This window comes from Dipodomys spectabilis, unplaced genomic scaffold, assembly GCF_019054845.1.
Source record: "Dipodomys spectabilis isolate Male_0828 unplaced genomic scaffold, ASM1905484v1 ptg000175l, whole genome shotgun sequence".
Classification (NCBI taxonomy): domain Eukaryota; kingdom Metazoa; phylum Chordata; class Mammalia; order Rodentia; family Heteromyidae; genus Dipodomys; species Dipodomys spectabilis.
The window spans coordinates 16,971,784-16,993,346 of NW_024870852.1; the positions used below are offsets into that span (position 1 = coordinate 16,971,784).

At 39.4% G+C, this 21,563-nt stretch overlaps 1 protein-coding gene across 2 annotated transcripts in view; it reads right to left on the reverse strand.

The window, feature by feature from the left end:
• Zhx3 (zinc fingers and homeoboxes 3) overlaps positions 1–21,563 on the reverse strand; it is a 98,850-nt gene that overhangs the window by 42,051 nt on the left and 35,236 nt on the right. For both annotated transcript variants that reach the window (XM_042694698.1, XM_042694699.1), the window contains exon 2: positions 12,627–12,718. The gene's annotated coding sequence lies outside the window, so the exon portion shown is untranslated. The remainder of the gene's footprint in view (positions 1–12,626; positions 12,719–21,563) is intronic.

Below are 21,563 nucleotides of genomic sequence, written 5' to 3' on the forward strand. Positions count from 1 at the left end.
GGTTAGAGTTACATAGTTTCCCCTTTTTGAGGGGTAGGGGAAGGCAGTGAATCTGATCTATATACAATCTCACTCTAGAAAATTCACAACATACAATACACATCATTTTTCATACAACTATAGGGGATTACAGACTAAGAATCCTAACTCTATTTATCATGTTTGATTGACAATTCAAATTTTAGTAATCTAACCTATATGACACATATAAATACAAACATGTAACAAGATGTTATGTAACAGTAAAAAAATCAACAATACATCAGGAATCACTGGCTAAATAAATTATGACCACTCCATACTCTGGAATACTCTATACAAGTTACAAAGAATGAAGAAATGTACATGGATGTAAATAGTTGCCTACTATTAAATGTAAAAGTACTTTTAAGATAGAAAATAAGAAAGAAAAACTATATATGTAAAACTACATAGAAAAAATATGTAAAGATTCACAATAAACCCAACATTAATTATTCTGTGTGTGAAGAACATGGCTGTGAAATGTGTTTTATTCTTTAGCTTGTAACTATTATGCTATGTGAAATTTTTACAAAGAGCATGTTGTTCTTTCTTTTCTTTTCTCATCATCTCTTTCTTTTTTTCTTTTCTATGTAACTCAGGCTGGCCTTGCACTCTCTCTCCTCTTGCCTTCGTCTCCCTAGCGCTAGGATTTTAGGCATGTACTACCAGATACAGATTAAGATGCATCACTTTAAAAAGCCCAATAAAATCCATAATACTGCATAGGCTGGGCACCAGTGGCTCGCGCCTATAATCCTAGCACCGCAGGAGACTGAGTCTAAAGACTGTGGTACATAGTCAGCCCAGGCAGGAAAGTCCGTGAGACTTTCATCTCTAATTAACTATCAAAAAAAAAGCTGAAAGTGGAGCTGTGGCTCAAGAGGTGCCTTTTTGCTAGCCTTGAGCAAAAATGCTCAGGGACAATACCCAGCTCCTGAGTTTAAGCCCTAAGACTGGCACCAAAACAAATGAACAGAAATCCAACAAAAATCCTGTAGTAGTAACAATGTTGACTTAATACAGAGAAATTTTTTTAGAGACTGGAAAAATAAACAATATAGAAGTTGGAGGCATGGCTCAAGTAGTAGAGCCTAATAACCATAGGGCCTTGAGTTCAAACCCTGGTACCACCAAAACTAAATAAACACATAACAAAGTTGATCAAGATTAGGCCTTGCATTGAATTATAATTCCAGATAAATTCGATGCAAAATCAAAGCTAAATGAGAAATACCAAAAGACTCTGATAATGAACACAGTGAATCTGATAATATTTATTCTCAATAAAACACTATTAACAGAGTAACACTATTCAAAAGGAAATGTACTCATTACCTTCTTATGTAACTGTAACCCCTCCATACATCACCTTCATAATACAAAAAAAAAAACACTATTAAGAAAGAGAACTGGCATATAGATAAGATGATATCATTTACCTCTAAGCCAAATGTCAAAAAAAGGAATATAGGTCACTATTACCACCTGGAATATTTTAGAAATTTAGTTCAGCAAAATAAAATAGATAGCAAATGAAATGATAGGCATATATAAATTTTAAAATGTTTTTTGCAATGAGATAAATGGACAGCTACAAAAACAAAAATAACATTTTTAGAAATATTATACTGTAAGATATAAATAAAAGTTTTACAGCCTGTTTCTTAAAAACATCAATTAAATACGTGTTGGAAAAAGTAAAGTCACACAGTAGACATTGGCAACTCCAGATGCCACATCTGGACCAAGATTAAAACTGCTCATTTCAGAACTTCATAAAAACTCAAGGGAAAGGACAGGGACACTGAATTCAATCATTAGTATTGGGGGTGGATGGAAAGCAAATTTGACTGAGTACTCCCTGATTCTAGGATTTGTCTATTTCTAATTCAACAAGTAAAACTCTAAATATCTGTAAATTTATCACTTGTTTCTATGGTCCAAAAAACAAAGCAGGGCACAGGTGGCTCAGGTCTGTAATCCTAGCTACTCAGGAGGCTGACCACAGTTCCAAACCAGTCTAGACAGGAAAGTTCGTGAGACTCTTATCTCCAATTAACTGCCAAAAACACAGGAAGTGGAGCTATGGCTCAAATGGTAGAGTGGCACTAGCCTTGAGCAAAAAAGCTCAGGGACAGTACCCAGGCCCTGAGTTCAAGTCCCAGCACTGGCATCAAAAAGAAAAAGATCAGAGAAAGAGGTCATTTCTATTGTCCTATAAAGCAGTAAAAACAATGGTGGAGAACACACATGCTAGACACCATTCCAAGAGTATTTCACATGTTGTAGTTCTTTTATTTGTGTGTGACAGGAGCTACTTATCTTCAATTCACAAATGAGTAAACTGAGACAGTTAGGGACTAATAAAGTGCCCAAGCTCACTTATACAATAGTGGACAGGGCAAAGATTTGAACCTGGACAGCCTGGAACCAGAGCCCATGCTTTTAGTATCATATCCTTCTGTTGTCTAGGTGAGCTCACTATCAAGTGGAGACCACACAATCTGTGAACTAGAAAACTGGAGGAAGTTCAATTGAGGAAAATACTGAAATAGAAAAAAAATGGTCTAAGAAAAGAGACCCCTAGGAGCTCCTAGGGTCTCATACAAAAGTAAGTTAGCAATTAAAACAAGTCACTTAACAGGGTGTCTACAGCCTGGAAATATCGAGAAACAGAATGTATAAGGAAATATCAAGAAACAGAATGTATAAGGAAAAGAGAACATTTCAAGAAAACAAGTTAAACACAGTAGCTTACATAAAAGGTAACTGGTAGTTTCTTTTTTAAAATTATTATTATTCAGCAACAGAAGTATAGAAACAAGACACTAGGATACACAGTCCTCAAGACAAGGGGAAAGGGAGCAAATCAGAAGCCCTCTCCCCATCACACGTGAACAACACGGAGGCCACCCCCTGGACCATGTGTTCCTATCACTCTACCACACAGTCTCCCAGGACAGCAATACATCTACATTTCCTCATCTGAGTCCAGGGCAGGTTGACTTGCATACTCTGTGGGAACAGAGCATACTGGTGCTGCTTATTCTCCTAACAAACAACTGGCTTAGCTTTTCCTTATAGACCTCTGAGTATAGGCCCCTGCTGGCCCCACAACCCTTTTAGACAATCACCTCATCTCTTCCACACCACTTTTCTGCTTTCTTCTCCTCCACTGACTTGGCATTGAGGCTTGGCTTATAAGCCAACTGAAGAGCTCTAGCCACTGCATGTTGCACACATTATATATAGCAGAGCCTGGCCTTTACTAAGAGCCCATCCTAATACTTTTTTTATGGGTCATGGGGCTTGAGCTCAGGGTCTGGGCATTGTCTTTGAGCTTTTTCCACTCAAGGCTAGTACTCTACCTACCACTTGAGCCACAGCTCCATTTCTGACTTTTGTCAGTTGTGGACTTGGCCTGGGCGCTGTCCGTGAACTCTTCTGCTCAAATCTAGCATTCTACCACTTGAGCCAAGCTCCATTTCTGGTTTTCTGATAGTTAATTGGAGATAAGAGTCTCATGGACTTTCCTGCCTGGGCTGGCTTTGAACTATGATCCTCAGATCTCAGCCTCCTGAGTAGCTAGGATTACAGGCATGTTGACACCAGCACCTTGTAAGTGCTTTAATTTTCTGCCCACATGTTCTCCTTGGGCAAGATTTTTTTATCTGTTCTTACGGCTTTAGTATCTCCATTGGAACAAATTAGTCCCAAGCCTTATCTTCTAACTCACACTTCCATCTGCTCCTAGATGTAATCCTAACACTATATTTCTTAAATTCAACAAGACCTAAGATAAACTCTCCTCTACCTCTCTCTAGATGATGATGATGATGATGATGATGATGACTATAGTTGGTCATGGGGCCCGAACTCTGGGCCTGGGCGCTGTCCCTCAGCTCTTCAGCTCAAGGCTAGCGCTCCACCACTCTGAGCCACAGTGCCACTTCCGGCTTTTTCTGCTTATGCGGTGCTGAGGAATCAAACCCAGGGCCTCATGCATGCAAGGCAAGCATTCTACCACTGAGCCACCTTCCCAGCCCCTAGATTAACTTCTGTACCACCTCTCCAACTCTTTATCTTACCCCTAAAGCTGGTCAATAGTTTGACCACCAATCATTATGTTCTCCAAAACTAAGAAACCAAAAGGCTTCAGAGGCATCCTCTATTCCCAATCCCTTCATGCCAGCTTGTGTTTGTAGATTCTGTCTCAAAACATCCTACCTTCTCTTCTCCATCCTCACTGATGCCTTCTTGTTAAAGTGGCCAGGAAGAACTGTCACACAAGCTTAGTTAATTTTCTCCCTGCAGGCTATGCTTCACACAGCACCTGGAGTTAGTTTTCTTTTTCTTTCTTTTTGCTGGTCCCTGGGGCTTGAGATAAGGGCCTGGGCACTGTCCCTGAGCTTCTTCAGCTCAAGTCTAGCACTCTACTACTTGAGCCACAGTGCCACTTCCAGCCTTTTCTGAGTAGTTTACTGGAGATGAGAATCTCTCAGGCCTTCCACCCAGGCTGGCTCAGCCTCCTGAGTAGCTAGGATTACACACGTGAGCCACCAGTGCCCACCTTGGAGTTATTTTTCTTTCTTTTCTTCTTTCCTTTCTTTCTTTCTTCCCTTCTTTCCTTCCTTCCTTCCTTCCTTTCCTCCTTCCTTCCTTCTTTCCTTCTTTTTTTTTTGCTGGTTGTGAGGCTTGAACTCAGGGCGTGGGCGCTGTTCCTGGGCTTCTCTGTGCTCAGGGATAGTGCTCTGTCATTTGAGCCACAGCCACACTTCAGTTTTTGAATGATTAATTGGAGACCAGAGTCTTCTGAGGATCCTGCCCTGGCTAGCTTCGAACCATTATCCTTAGATCTCAGTGTCCTGAGTAGCTAGGATTACAAGTGTGAGCCACTGGTGCCAGGCTTGGAGTTATTTTTCTAAGAATGAACTCAAACATGGTCTCCCCTGTTCAAACGTCTGCAGTGTAGCCTATAGGATACAATCAGAAACCTGTTGGCTAGGCATTCAAGGTGCTTCAAAACTGATTCTAACCTCCTTTTGTCAAATCTCCTCTCTAGCCACTCTTCCTAGATGAGGTGCCATGCAGGTTCATCCTCATAAGTTTGGCCTATGCACAGTTACAAACAGAATGCCTTTTACCAACTTGCTGAATGTCGCTCACTCTTCTGCCACCAATACAACATATTTGTTGGTACATCACATCTTTTGCCATGGTTGGTAGGTTTCTATAATATGCCTCTTCCTTAACCAGAAAAAGAACCTTGAAGTCAGGGACAGAAACATCCTTATCTTTATATCACCTTGTCTGTCAATCAGTGTCTATAAAAAAACAAATACTTAGGGGTAAAAGGTTGAAGTTCAGGATTAGTACATCTCATAAAGTAAATGTGAACTGTGAAAGAAAAGAAAAAAAATATGGGGTGGGGTAGGGTAAGAAAATGAGAGGATATCATAAAAGGGACATACTGAATTTCCTAAAATGGATGGAAAGTTACTGTTTCTGCTTTGATGATAATAAATATAGAAACATGCATTATTTTTAGCACAAGGAGAACTCAAAGGATTATTCACCTTTAAAATGTGTTTAAAAACTAAAAGGAAGCGAAGAATATTGCATAAAGCAAAAAATAAAACACAAAAATATAAAAAGAGATATATATAGAGAGAAAGCATAACAAATATAACAGTGACCATAAATTTAAGAGCATAAATTATCACATCAGAGATAAATCTTCAAGATAGTTTAAAAAGAGACAACCAACAGTATTTTGTTTTCAAAAGATAAGCTTTGAAATAACAGTGAAGTTAGAAAACTAAACCAAATCACTACACATGCCAGGCATAGTGGTACACACTTGTATTCCTACCACTCAGGAGGCAGAGGAAGAATCATAAATTTATAGCCAGCCTTGTGGAAAGAAAGAAAGAAGGAGCTGGGATCCAATGGCTTATATCTGTAATCCTAACTACTCAGGAGGCTGAGTTTGAAGTCAGTCCAGGCAGAAGACTCCACAGATTTCATTTCCAAAATAACTAGCAAAAAGCTAGGCTGAGATATGGCTCAAGTGATAAGAGTATCAGCTTAGCAAGCACAAAAACCTGAATTTAAACCCAGTAATGTCATAAAAGAAAATGAGAGGGGGATAAACTTATGGACTATTAATAAAAATACAGAACAAGTATCACTTTTGGTATTATGAAAATATACAATATGCAACTAATAATCTTGAGAGACAAACAAAAGTATTTAGAGAAACATTTTTAAAAAAGAACCAGGGCTGGGAATGTGGCTTAGTGGTAGAACGCTTGTCTAGCATGCATAAAGTCCTGGGTTCAATTCCTCAGTACCACATAAACACAAAAAGCCAGAAATGATGCTGTGGTTCGAGTAGTAGAGTGCTAGCCTTGAGCAAAAGAAGCACAGGGACAGTGCCCAGGCTTTGAGTTCAAGCCCCAGAACTGAAAACAAACAAACAAATAAGAATCAAATGTTTTAGAACAAAAAAAAAGTACCTTGGAGCTGAGCACCGGTGGTTCATGCCTGTAATCCTGGCTTATCCAGGAGGCTGAGATCTGAGGATCACAGTTCAAAGTCAGCTGGGGCAGCAAAGTTCATGAGACTCTTATCTCCAGTTATAACCACCAGAAAACTGGAAGTGGGGCTGTGGCTTAAAGTGGAGAGCACTAGCCTTGAGCAGAAAAGCTCAGGGGCAGCACACCCAGACCCTGAGTTCAAGTGCCCCACAACACCCCTGGCCCCCCCCCCCCAACAAAAAAGTACCTTGGAAGGATCCATAGTAAATTGGCAGGGGATGCTAGTGGGAGTTTTTCTCTATGAAAGTGTAACTGACTGAGGAACAGAGGTGAATGGGAAATTAACATTTTCTTATATCCTTTGTATTTTTTATATTTCTTTTTTTTCCTCTTATATGTTTTTAATTTTATAGTTCAATGAAAAACTTCTGGTAAATGTAATCACAAGAAAGAAACTCATATAACTGGAAAAACAGGAGACAAAAAGGGGTAACAAAATTATAAATGCTGATAAAATTGAAGAGATAGTTTTTCTATTAAAATGTAAAATTCTTTTTTTTTTTTTTTTTTTGGGTCCAGTCGTGGGCCTAAACTCTGGGCCTGGGCGCTGTCCCTCAGCTCTTCAGCTCAAGGTTAGCACTCTACCACTTGAGCCACGGCGCCACTTCCAGCTTTTTTTTCTGCTTATGTGGTGCTGAGGAATTGAATCCAGAGCCTCATGCATACAAGGCAAGTACTCTACCACTAAGCCACCTTCCCAGCCCTAAAATGTAAAATTCTAATACTGGTAAAATAAAAAACCTTTTTTTATTTTTTTTTTGGTCCGGTCATGGGGCCTGAACTCTGGGCCTGGGCACTGTCCCTCAGCTCTTCAGCTCAAAGCTAGCGCTCTACAACTTGAGCCACAGCACCACTTCCGGCTTTTTTCTTTTTTTGCTTATGTGGTGCTGAGAAATCGAACCCAGGGCCTCGGGCATGCAAGGCAAGCGCTATACCACTGAGCCACCTTCCCAGCCCTAAAAAACCTTATTAGACCAACATATTGTGTATGTATGTGTGTGTGTGTGTGTGTGTGTGTGTGTGTGTGTGTGTGTGTGCGCGCGTGCGTGAACACGCGCGTGTGTGTACATGCATGTGCCACTCCTGGGGCTTGAACTCAGGGCCTGGGTGATATCCCTGAGCCTTTTTTGCTCAAGGTGACATAGCTCCACTTTCTGCTTTTTGGTGGTTAACTGGAGATAAGAGTCTCAAGGATTTTCCCACCATGCTGGCTTTGAGCTGTGATCCTCAGATCTCAGCCTCTGGAGTAGTGAGGATTATAAGTGTGAGCCACCATTGTCCAGCTAGACCAACATCTTTTAAAAATCAAATAACTATACTCCCCAAAAAGTAGCTAGTCTTTTTTTTCTTTTTATGTGGTGCTGAGGAATCAAACCCAGGGCCTCATGCATGCAAGGCAAGGGCTCTATCACTGAGCCACCTTCCCAGCCCAGTAGCTAGTTTTTTATGACTTATTAATGAGTGCTTTCAAACTCTCTGGAAACAAATAATCTACATATTATAGAAATCATACCTAAAATAGGTCAAGATATAGGTTATTTAATTTATTCTACTACTCTGATCCTAAAATTGGCTTAAAAATGAAAAGAGAAAAACATGTAGACAGAATTCATGCTCAAATACTTAAAGGATAATAGCAGAAGAACAGATTAAAATTTTAATTGTGTCATGCTAACAGATAACAAAAAAATTGGTAAAATCTAACACCTACTTATTTATTTAAGAAGGTAGGTCTCACTAAGCAGTGCAGGCTGACTCAAATTTGTGATCCTACTGCCTACAACTTCCTAGTGCTAGAATTATAGGTACACACTACTATGTTCACCATAACATCTATGGAGATGAGAGAGGCACAGACAAAATATTTTTACATGTAATAACACTGTAATAAAACACAAAGAAATCACTTGAATGGTTATGATAGGATTTAATGCAATTAAAATCATTAGCAATATAAAAAATACAGTTTTCCTGGTCTTCAAGACTGAAAATCATCCAGACAGCTCTTTAAAAACATTGTGTGTGGGGGTCTGTTGTGGGGCTTGAACTTAGGGCTTGGGAGCTAGCTGTCCCTGAGCTTTTTTGCTCAAGACTAGCACTCTATCACTTTGAGTCACAGTGCTACATCTGGTTTTCTGATGGTTAACTGGAGATAAAGAATCTCACAGACTTTCCTGCCCAGGCTAGCTTTGAACTGTGATCCTCAGATCTCAGCCTCCTGAGTAGCTAGGATTAACAGGCATGTACCACTGGCCCCTAGCTTTTTAGCTCTTAAATTTTTAATAGTCATGCCTCACCCCAGATAAAAGAGTCTTTAGGGGTGGAGTCAGGTGATTTCAATGTATAGCCAAGTAGATATACCCACTACTATATATTTTACTATCTAAATAGTTAAAAAAAATGCAATGTAAAGTATAACCATTTGTGGTAGGAGAAGAATCACTGTAAGGAAGAAGTTCTTAAGAAGAAACTTGACAGAAGATATAGTTAGCTCCTGTCTTCAAACAACTGTAGTTCTGACAAAAAGTAGGCACTTACCAACCAAGGCAGCAGAGAGAGATGTGACCTACAGAACAACAGACTGATAGCAATGAGAGATCTCAGTCTCTGTCCAAGGTGGGAACCATTCATGAGCCTTTAATAGAAGCTGAGGTAGTACAGGGCTAGCTGCATACCTGAATAAGTCATGTGTGAGTAAATTCCTATAAATGCAATTGCTGAGTCAAATGGTATTTGCTTTTGAACATAATAGTTTAATTTTAAAAGATCTTAAATGTAAGCTGGGTGCTAGTGGCTCACACCTGTTACCTTAGCTACTCAGGAGGCTGAGATCTGAGGGTCGAGGTTCAAAGCCACACCTGGGCAGGAACATCCATGAGACTCTGATCTCTAATAAACCACCAGAAAACCGGATATGGAACTGTGGCTCAAGTGGTAGAGCACTAGCTTTGAGCTGAAGAGCTGAGGGACAGCACCTCAGGCCTGGAGTTCAAGCCCCACAACCGACCAAAAAAAAATCTTAAATGTAGAATAGAAAAAGCATGATGTATAGAATATGCCTCATATATAGGAGTGGAGTGGGAGAGATGAGGTAAACTAGAGCAAGGAAAGATTACTCAGTGTCACCAAGTAGTAAGCACAGAAATGGGTATCAAACAAAATTCTTGGTTATTCCAATTTGGTGTTGCTCTTTCCGTTAGTTTGTCCCTGCTGCAACCTTAGTTATCTACATACATTCCCATCCTATCAAGTCCCTGAATCAACAGGCATTGATTGCTAGGGCCTATCTGGTTCTTTCTATCCAAACCATGCAATTTCTCTTTCCATTTGAACCACTCTCTCTTTTTAAAATTTCTCTTGATTATTGTTTTAGAGGTGCTATACAACAGGATTCCTTCCCAGAGTATTACCTGTTCCCTTATTCTCTCCCATTCCCTCCTTCCCATTTCCACCCACAAGTTGTATAGTTCACTTTCATCACTGTCCAGTGCTGCATTTTTTTACCCTTTTCCCTCAGATTCTGTGCCTTCCCCCCACCCTCCTACAGATGTGCACATGAATATACCGTATGTATGTAAGGTAAAGAATACAGAGTCATCAGACAAAGAAAAAAAATAAAGTCCTTTGTTTCCATATCTTTGGAGTTTGTTTCAGTATGTATATTATTTTATATAAGTATGAACAGGCAGCTGGGTATTGCACCTTGTGGTTCTCTCCTAAGACTACCTTCTTTTTTTTTTAAAAGACTATCTTCTTTTGTGAACCAGTGTCTTGTTTGCCTGCCTCCCAATCATATATCATCCAAAGCTTTCCTAGATATTTCTGTTTAATATTTCATGGCCAGTTTTTCAATATAAATATCTAATCTATCATTCATATTCCTAAAGTGGCTTTAAATTACTTTCTAGATAACGAGTTATTTTACTAGAACTTTAATATGCCACCCAAGATGCTTCTTCCATAATGCTTTCCCTGTTATTTTCCTTTCTCCTTCCTTTCCCTGCTTATTTCACAGTGCTTTGTATAGGCTAGGCAAGTACTCTACCACTGAGCTACACTCCCGGCCCCTGTGTAAGCAATTCTCTCCTTCTCGTTCTACATTAGTTATAAAAAGATGTTTCATAGTGATTTCCACATATGAACAATGTACTCTGATCAAAATACACCTCCTCTACTAGTAATTATTTTCAATACAAACATGTGGCTTCCTAATTTACTTCCTCCTCCTAAAACAAGTATGCTTTATTCATTCTTTCAACAAATACTTGCTGAGCATCTACTTTCCAGAACTGTTTGAGTTCCTGAGAATAAAGATTTTACTCTTCAGCCACTCAGGCAAGGAAGGTGTGTGGTTATACAGGGAGAAGGCAGAAAGAAAGCCAATCAAACAGATATTTGTGTAGTAGTCAGACAGTAATATGTGCTAGAGAGAAAATAATATAGGAAGGGGTAATTTCATGATGTAGTAATGAATCATTTTCAATTGAGGGTGCCAGCAATGATTCAGTCATTTTGGAGCAGAAATCTGAAGGTGAAAAGGGAAAGATGCCATGTAAATTTCTGGCAGGAGAAGAGTCTAAGGCAAAGGGAACAAGTACAGTAGCTTTGAAGCAGGAGCATTTCTGAATTAACTCAAACAGGCAGGATAGAGTCAGTATGAGAGAAAGCTTTACAAAACGTGTGCATAGTGCTGGGTGCCAGTAGCTTACACCTGTAATCCTAGCTACTCAGGAGGCTGAGATCTGAGGATTACAATTCAAAAGCCAGCCTAGGCAGGAAAGTACGTGAGACTCTTATCTCCAATTAACTAACAGAGAAACCGGAAGTGGCGCTGTGGCTCAAGTGGTAGAGCGTTTGCTTTAAGCTCAAGAGCTCAGAGAAAGCACCCAGAATTGAGTTTAAGCTCTACCATTGACCAAAACAACAACAAAAAAAGAAAAGAAAATGTGTGTAAAAGAAAAACTTTCTCAAACCAGGTACTGGTGGCTCATGTCTGTAATCTGAGCTATTCTGGAGGCTGAGATTTGAGGATCATGGTTCAAAACCAACCTGGACAGGAAAGTCTGTGAGAATCTCATCTCCACCAGAAAACCAGAAGTGGAGCTGTGGCTCAAAGTGGTAGAATCTTGAGCAAAAAGAGCTCAGGGACAGCCAACAGGCCTTGAATTCAAGCCCTAAGACTAGCAAACAACAACAAAAAACAACAATAATAAAAAAAATTTACTAGGGCCTATCTATTTAATCAGAGTGAAATCTATTTATATTGACTGTTAGTACATTTTTCTTCAGTATTGAAGAAAAATAGATTCCAGAGATATGTACTTGAAAATATTGCTTCAATAACTGGTATGCAAACTAGTCTTCAAAGTGTAAGTTTTACACTAGCCTAAATACTGATGCCTCACCCAAACATGCACATCACAGAGATAAACACAGAACTCTGCCTTTACAGTACCCAGCAGTCAGATGAAGGTATAACAGTTCCTGTGAGTGATCTAAAAAAAAAAACCCACTAAACTATACTTTCAATATGGGTTTTTAGATTTACAAAAAAATAAAAGTAAGCCTGGTGCTGGTAGGTTACACCTGTAAATCTAGCTACTTAAAAGGCTAAGATCTGAGGATCATGGTTCAAAACCAGGAGGAAAGTCTGTGAGACTCATATCTCCAATAAACTACTCAGAAAAAGTTGAAAGTGGTGCTATGGCCCAAGTGGTAGAGCTCTAGCCTTGAGCACAGAGAAGCTCAATGACAGAGCCCAGATCCCAAGGTTCAAGCCCCAGGACTGGCAATAAAATTAAAATTAAAAAATGAACCATTTGACCAAAGAGCTCAACAATAAAAAGAAAAGGAGAGTGGAGAAAGTAAAGAAATTCTAAGCAATACAAAGATTTTATGTGGCTATTAACAACTCAGGCATTACACAATTTTGTAATTGATGGAGCAAGAATTTTGTTAAAACTTAGCAGCACATTATTTTTCTGGGAAAGATTGTTTCCTTACTCCATTGTCTTTTCCAGTTTCCTTTTCCACTGAATTTAGCCAGCACGCATCTTCTCAGTGTTGCTTGTTGCTTCTGCAGTTGCAACTCAGTCCTATAAAAGAATCACCATAGCATTACTTTATGAGAAGATGAGAGAAAGGAAACTATTTATGAAATGAAATCTTTTCCTAATTCATTTCACAACTGTACACGAAGAGCAGGTAGAAAGAACAAAATAAGGCTATTAAAATACAAACCCGTAATTTACAAGATGATCTAATAAGACCTAAACCTTTTTTTTTGTGGGGGAGGGAAATGGGGGAATAGGGGAAACAGCCTTGGGGCTTAAACCCAGAGCCTGGGAACTGTCCCCAAGCTTCTTTTGTTCAAGGTTAGCACTCTACCAACTGAGTCATAGCACCACTTCTGGCTTTTTCTGTTAATGTGGTACTAAGGAATCAAACCCAGAGCTTCATGCATGCTAAGCAAGCACTCTACCACGATGCCACATTCCCACCCAAACCTAAACCTTTAACACTGTTCCAACAATGAATTTTGATCCTTCTCTCCTAGCTATATTTGAGGTGGATTGGCAGAAACAAGTAATTGATGTATGGCTTTACAACTCCAAGAATACACATCCTTCAAGATATAATACTCTCTGATGGTCTTCATTCAAAGCCCTGTTCCCTCTGCTCCCCACCCCCCACCCCTGCATGGGTTCCAGAGGTACAAAAATGGCTCCTCCTCTTGAGCTCTATCACAAGGAACTATATCCCTTCCTCTTTTATTCTGATCTTTATCCTTACTTTGCCCAATGCTAACACTGGGTACACAGTAATTTTTAGTGAATGAGACAAAAAATATTTTGTAACTTAGTTAAGACTCGGTTTTCTTTTTTATCAGAAACATTTTATTTTTTCTTATTTATGTTTAAATTATCTTTAATTATACAAAGGGTTTGAATTCACAAGATGTCAGTTTATGAATACAACGCATTTTGATCAATGTCACCTCTTTCATCATTCTCCTCCATCTCTCCCAACCCCACACATAACACATTTTCAACAAACCTCCACAGGTCCTTAGTTCTTTTTTTTTTCTTGCCAGTCCTGGGGCTTGAACTCAGGGCCTGGGCACTGTCCCTGTGCTTCATTTGTTCAAAGCTAACACTCTACCATTTGAGCCACAGAGCCACTTCTGACTTTTTCTGTTTATATGGTACTGAGGTATTGAAGCCAGGGCTTCATACATACTAGGCAAGTACTCTACCACTAAGCCACATTCCCAGCCCCATCTAGAAATCCTTCATGGGATTTTTTAAATGCTTTGGAAACTCTTGAACAACTACTGTTCTTCAGCTATTTATTCCTATCTCAAAACATTATGTTTGATTAAAATGCCCATTAGCAGTAAGATTGCTTCAAAGTGAGCATACCAGAAGGTCTTGAAACTTCAATTAGATAGCTAGATCATGGTACATTATAGAAAGGCAGGACTATATAAGCATCTGTGAATACAAACAGGCCTGCCCCTCAAAAGAATATCACTTATCAAATTATCTCTAATTATTACTGGCATTCTTACATGTTTAACATACTCTCATCTTTGTGCATTGAGCACTGTTCTAAGAGCTTTAACAACATGAACATATACAACGCTTCTAAATCACCTCAGTTAGTAGATTTTATTACTCTAAAGTGCTCAGATTAAAAAGAAAAATGAGGCATTAAAAAAGTCAAGTATGCTGGGTGCCAGTGGCTCACGCCTGTAATCCTAGCTCCTCATGAGGCTGAAATCTGAGGATCACGGTTCAAAGCCAGGTGAGACTCTTATCTCTAATAAAGCACCAGAAAACTGGAAGTAGCACTGTGGCTCAAGTGGGTAGAGCGCTAGCCTTGAGCTGAAGAGCTCAGGGTCAGTGCCCAGATCCAGAGTTCAAGACCCATGACCGACATTAAAAAAAAAAAAGTATGTACGCATGTCATATATTAAAATATACTATATGCTAAGCTGATTTTCATAGGTAGAGTTTCTAAGCATATATAATTTTACAGTAAGCTAAAGGGTCATCCATCTATCTTTAAAAAAAAAATTGCTGTCCTGGAATGTCTACTTAAATTATCTCTTGAAAATGTTGCCAAATCAACTATTTTAATATCTAATTTCAAATTCTCCATAACTTAAAAGATGCCCTTTTTAATTAAAAAAATCCTATAAATAAAAAGTAAATCTTTAATTTTGTGAAGATCAGAAGCAATAATTATTTTAAGCTGACTACTCTTATTTACTTACTACTTCAGCTTATTATATTTATTTCAGGTATATTGCTATGTTTACCTTGCACAAGCAAGGTAGAACTTTCCCTCCCTCCTTTCCTCCCTCCCTCCCTCCCTCCCTCCCTCTCTCCTTCCTTTCTTCTTTCCTTCTTTCCTTCCTTTCTTCCCTCCCTCCTTCCCTCCTTCCTCCCTTCCCCCTTTCCTCTCTTTTCTCCTTTTCTCTTTCTTTTTATTGCTAAGGGCCTCACACTTTCTTTTTTGGACAAAGGGCCTTACACTTGTTAAAGAGGTGAGGTAACACCACCTCCTCCCTACCCCCCAGCCAAAGCAGTGTATTTCTTTCATTCCCTAGTCCAGTTGACAGCAACATGCAGGAAAGCTGTAGGTTCCATCCACTATAGACCACTTAGCTTTGTTCTATTCATGTCTATACATTTTTAGCCTGAATGACATCAGAGAAATCAGGTAGGAGTATGCAAGGCAAGCAACATAACATATCTCTGAAGAAACAAACATAAAACTGGGATACTACCCAGGCCCTGAGTTCAAGACCCAGGAATGGCACAAACACACAAAAAAATACTATACATTTTCATAAAACCAAAAAGTATTCCATTCAAGTAAGTTATTTTAAATATGCCTTTTCAAATTAAATAAAGAAACAAGCCATTATCTTACCAGATTACATTTTAAAATAACTCAGGGTGCATCCATGGTGTTTTCTAAGCTTCAACAAATAGAAATAAAAAAGCATAACTATATTCCTTAATTATTACAGGAAGAAACCCACTTAGGATCATCTGTCTTCAAGATTTCCTGCCCACAGCTGGAATGAACTTCCCAATGTACTAATGTTACAAAGCACATGGGTTCCAACAGTCACAAGGTAACTATGACAGCGAAGCCACGGGTATCTGTGAGATCACAGAAACCATACGATGTCGATTTTTTTGTGTGTGTCACTAGGTTTTGAACTCAGGGTCTTAACAATTGCTTAGAGAGCACACCATTACTTGAGCCCATGATGTAATTTTTAATTGAGGTAAAATTTTCCTAACCTAATATTAGTTATTTTTGTTGTTGTTGTTGGTCATGGGGCTTGAATTCTGGGCCTGGGCACTGTCCGTCAGCTCTTCAGCTCAAGGCTAGCACTCTACCAGTTGAGCCACAGTGCCACTTCGTTTTCTGGTGGTTAGTTGGAGATAAGAGTCTCACAGACTTTTCTGCCTGGAATGGCCTTGAACCACAATCCTCAGGTCTCAGCTGCCTGAGTAGCTAGATCACAGGCATGAGCCACAGGCACCTGGCTTATATTAGTTATTTTCAAATGGACAATTCAATGGCATAAAAAAGCCTTCTGACAACCTAAATATGCATTATGTGTCCATAGACTTATTTCTTTAGGATATTTTGAATAAATGGAATCATATAATATGACCCTTTAAGCCTGCCTGTCTTTTATTTAACACAATGTTTCAAATTTCATCTACATTGTTGTCTGTGTCACAACTTCATTCCTTTTTGTGGCTAAAAGTAAATAAATATATCCCATTTTGTACACTCATTCACCCACTGATGGTATTTGGTTTATTTCAGCTTTCAGGCTATTGCTAATAGTACTTTTATGAACATCAGTTTAAAAATATTTGTTGAAAACATTTTTTTGTGTGTGTGCCAGTTCTGGAGCTTGAACTCAGGGCCTGGGCACTATCCTTGAGCCTCTCTGTGCTCAAGGCTAGCATGCTACCATTTGACCACAGTGCCACTTCCAGTTTTCTGGTGGTTTATTGGAGATGAGAGTCTCAGGGGGACTTTCCTGCCCTGTCTGGCTTTGAACTGTGATCCTCAGTACTCAGCCTCCTGAGTAGCTAGGATTACAGGTGTGAGACACTGGTGCCCAGCTTATACTGAACTTTTTGAGGATCTACTACACTGTTTTCCACAATAGCTACACTATTGTACATTCTCATCAACAAAATACAAGAGTTTTAACTTCTTCCATATTCTCATCAATGCTTATAATTTTCTTTTTTTCCAGTTTTTTAAAAATCTTAAGTAGTTGTACAAAGGGTTTGTTTCAAGTCCATGTCAATTTATTAGTATAATGCATTTTAATCAATGTCACTCCTTTCATCATTCTCCTCTATATCAACTCACACAGCCCCTTAATTTTCCTAGTTCCATTTGTAATTTGTCTTTACAACAACACACACACACACACACAACACATACAACACACACACACACACACACACACACACACACAGGTCCTGGAGCTTGTGCCTGTAATCCTAGCTATTCAGGAGGGAAGATCTGAGGATTAAAATTCAAAGCCAGCCCAAACAGGGAAGTACATGAGACTCTTTAATTAACCAGCAAAAAGCTGAAACTGGAGGTGTGACTCAAGTGGTACAGTACGAGCCTTGAATGAAAAAGCCAAGCCAGAGCATGAGACCCTGAGTTCAAGCTCCAGTGCCAGCACTAATATAATAAAATTATAGTCATTCTAGAGAGTATAAAGTGGCCTGTCATTGAGGTTTTGATTTTCATTTCCTTAATGACTAATAATGCTGAATATCTTTTTATTTTTTACTTTATTGTTATTATAGAGGTGATGCACAGAGGGATTACATGCACCAGGTATGAGTACATTTCCTTTTATACAGTGTCTTCCCTTTCCTCACTCTCTCCTAGTCTCTCCCTCCCATCTCCACCCAAGAGTTATATAGTTCATCGTCATCAGCGTCCAGTGAACTCCATTGCTGCAAATTCACCCTTTTCCCCTTGAGTTCTGTACTCTGGCCCTACCACACTCCTGAAGATATACGTGTGAATACCCCATACATGAATATCTTTTTGTGTACAACTATTTGTGTACCTTCTTAGGAACAACATCTTCAAATTTTGTGCTAATATTTTGATTTCATTGTCCCTGTTACTCAGTTCTAAAAGTTTGAATACCAGGCCCTTAGAAGATTTCTAAATATTTTCTTCCATTCTGTAAGCTGTATTTCCATTTGATAATATTTTTGGTATACAAAGGGTTTTTTGACATATCCCAATTTGTCCATTTTTTCATTGCTTATACTTGATATCTTTTTTTCTTTTTCTTTTTTGCTAGTCCTGAGGCTTGAACTCAGTGCCTGGGCACTGTCCCTGAGCTTCTTTTGCTCAAGGCTAGCACTCTGCAACTTGAGCCGCAGCACTACCCCTGGCTTTTTTTCTGCTTAGACGGTACTGAGGAATCAAACCCAGGGCTTCATGCATGCTAGGCAAGCACTCTACCACTCTACCACTAAGTTGTAGGTCTTGTGTTTTATATCTAGTACTATACGACAAATAAACAAATATAACCACGTATGAGAGAGAGTACAAATACAATCTAAAAGCAAAGTCCACAGATCCAAGTGGCTATCATGTACTCAGGGTACTTAGTACATCACCTCTGAGTTCTGGATTTGAGAGCCTAAACCCTCTCTTGTCACAAAATAGACTGCAGCCTCCTGACCTTCATTCCCCTCTGTGCTACCACCAACCAAAGAGCATGCACATTGCCTTTATCCTCAGGTATTGCCCTCTCTCCCTCTGTATCTTGACAGTGAGCTCAGGTGAACTGAGTACCATGAGAGCTGAGGAAATATGGAGGAAGAATCACAAGTATTTATTTAGCTTATAGATGGAAAATTGTGTGTGTCCTTAAGACAGGGAAATGGCAGGACCAAAGAGGAAGTGCTTTCTACCTATCAGAGGAATATGTCTGAACTTACGGTAAAACTCATGCCATGAGAGTGCACTGCCATGAAGATGTTTTTCTGACCAGAGTTGCTGATACCTGTGATCAGGAGATCAATCATCTGAAGCTTGGTACTGGACTCAGCCAGCCAGCAGTCCCCTCCACATTGTACATTGTTCCCAGGACAAATGTTCCTTCACTGAGTCTGTTACTTTGCTGGTTATTCTGCTCCCTAGTTTTTCCTGGGCGTTTTTTTAAAAATTAATTTTTTAATTGCCACACACACACACACACACACACACACACACACATGTGTGTATATATACATATATACATATATACACACATATAGGGCCTAGTGCTTGCTAAGCAAGTGTACTACCCTTTGGTATGTGTGTGTATGTGATATATATATTCTGTCATGGGGCTTGAACTCTGGGCCTGGGTGCTGTCTCTCAGCTCTTCAGCTCAAGGCTAGTGCTCTACCACCTGAGCCACAGCAAAACTTCAGGCTTTTTCTGTGCTGAGGAACCGAACACAGGGCCTCATGCATGCAAGACAAGCACTCTGCCACTAAGCCACCTTCCCAGCCCTATATTTGTTTTTGAACTAGGTTTGGTTGCTAACTTTACCCAGGCTGGCCTGGAACTTGGAATACTCTTGCCTCCAACTCCCAAAGTACTGGGATTACAGGTGTGTACCACCGTGCCCAACTAAATCTGGCTTGTTTTTTTTATGTTGTTCATAGCTGGAAGAACAGACGGGGGCTGCACACCAAGGACATCTTGGTATTTCCAAGCCCAGAAGGCCCAGGAGCAAGGAACACAGATCAGGCTCTCAGTGGCAGTTACAGAGCTTGCTGGAGGAAGCATCTGCCCACCCTCAGTCAACTTAAAGCTTGACTTTTTGAATAACAACTGCTACAATTGGGTCCTATATGATAGCTGCTATCTTGGACCCTAATTGGGTACACTGAGCCCTCTAGAGGCTTTCTTTCCTTTCTTTCTATAAAGGGAGATTTCAGTTGATGCTATTCTGTTTCCTGAGATGTATGTCTGGACCTTGGAGGCCTGCTTCAGTTTGTTCTTCATGCTCTCTGTGGTGGTCCTAGTTCAAAGCTCCTGGAAGCCAGCCCTTAACTTCAGGACAAATGCCTGCTTTGCAATCCCTGTAAGACAGGAAAAGGGAAGCAGATGGCATGGCAAGGTTTATGACACAGCTACAAACCAATCAGCTTTACTTTTTAAATAGTCAGATCTTGAATACATCTGTCAACCTGACAATGGACAGGCAGATTGTGGCATTCATATAGAATATTACTCAGCAATACCAAATAAAGAATATTTATCTAATTTATATTTCATGGATGGATCTCAAAATTCTGCTGAGCAAATGAAGCTAAACATAATAGAAAATACTTGATTTTGTTTAATGGAATTTTAGAAAAGACAGGAGTAGTGTATGGTTAGTAAAAATCAGAAAGGGCATTATCTCTGAATGGTAAAAACTGACAAGAAGGAACATGAAGGAACTTTTCCAGGATGATAAAAATGTCCTACATATGGTTTTATATCAGTATGGACATTTATACCAACAGATATTTTCCAAAAATTATTGAATTGTACAGTTAAAATCTGTATGCTTTGTTTTTTTGCCAGTCCTGGGGCTTGAACTCCAGGCCTGAGCACTGTTCCTAAGCTTCTTTTGCTAAAGGCTAGCACTCTACCACTTGAGCCACAGTGCCACTTCTGGCTTTTTCTGTTTATGTGGTACTGGGGAATCAAACCCAGGGCTTCATGCATGCTAGGCAAGCACTCTACAGCACTAAGCCACATTCCCAGTCCCTGTATGTTTTGTTACATGTAAATTACACCAAACTTTTTTAAAATGAAAAACTTCAAAAAATATTTAAAGCACTAAATCAGTTTTTCAAAGTGTGGCTAAAGTATGTATTCAAATATACCTCTTTTTTCTCTTTTTCTGGTCCTGGAGCTTGAACTCTGGGCCTGGGCACTGTCCCTGACCTTCTTTTACTCAAGGTGAGCACATCTCCACTTAAGCCACAGCATCACTTCTGGCTTTGAGTAGTTTATGGAGATAAGAGTCTCACAGACTTTCCTGCCCAGGCTGGCTTCGAACGTTATCTTCAGATCTCAGCTCCTGCATAGCTAGGATTACAGGCATGAGCCACTGACACCCAGCTTCAAATATACCTCTCTAAGCAAAACAAAGACAAATCTCTATAAAACTGTACTGAAATTTATCTCAATGAATTAATACTTAAGGCTAATTACATAGAGAACTCCCTCAATTTTCTCTTACTCTAACAGCCATGTTAGGTATTTTAAAGCTTGCTTTAGGAACAGAAAGTACAGTATATAGGATGAACACATTATTTTTTTCTGGCAGCAGTAGGGTTTCAGCACAGGGCCTCCTACTTGCTAGACATGTGCTCTGCCACTTGAATTACACCTCTCTTTCTGCTTTGATGATTTTTGAGATATGGTTTCACTTTTGTCCTCCAATGTATCATTCCCATGTAGCTGGAATGATAGGTTCACACTATCATGTAAACAAACTTTTTGCCCGGGCTAACCTCAAAACATGATCTTCCCAATCTTGGCCTTCTAAGTAACTTGGGTTAAAAACATGAACCACTGACACCTGGCACCTGTTAAAAATCCCTTAATTATAAAAACTGTATATATAGAATATAGACAAACTGGAAAACATGCTACAACAGAAAAATGTGGTTTGTAATAAAAAACATAAGCATAAAAAAGAAAGGTCATCCCAAGATCATCCATTACCCAGAGATTAGCACTGTCAATATTTTGATATCTCTCTCACACACTCACACTCAGACACACACACACACACACACACACACACACACACACACACACACACACATTTAATTCTACTGGCATTGTACTATACATTAG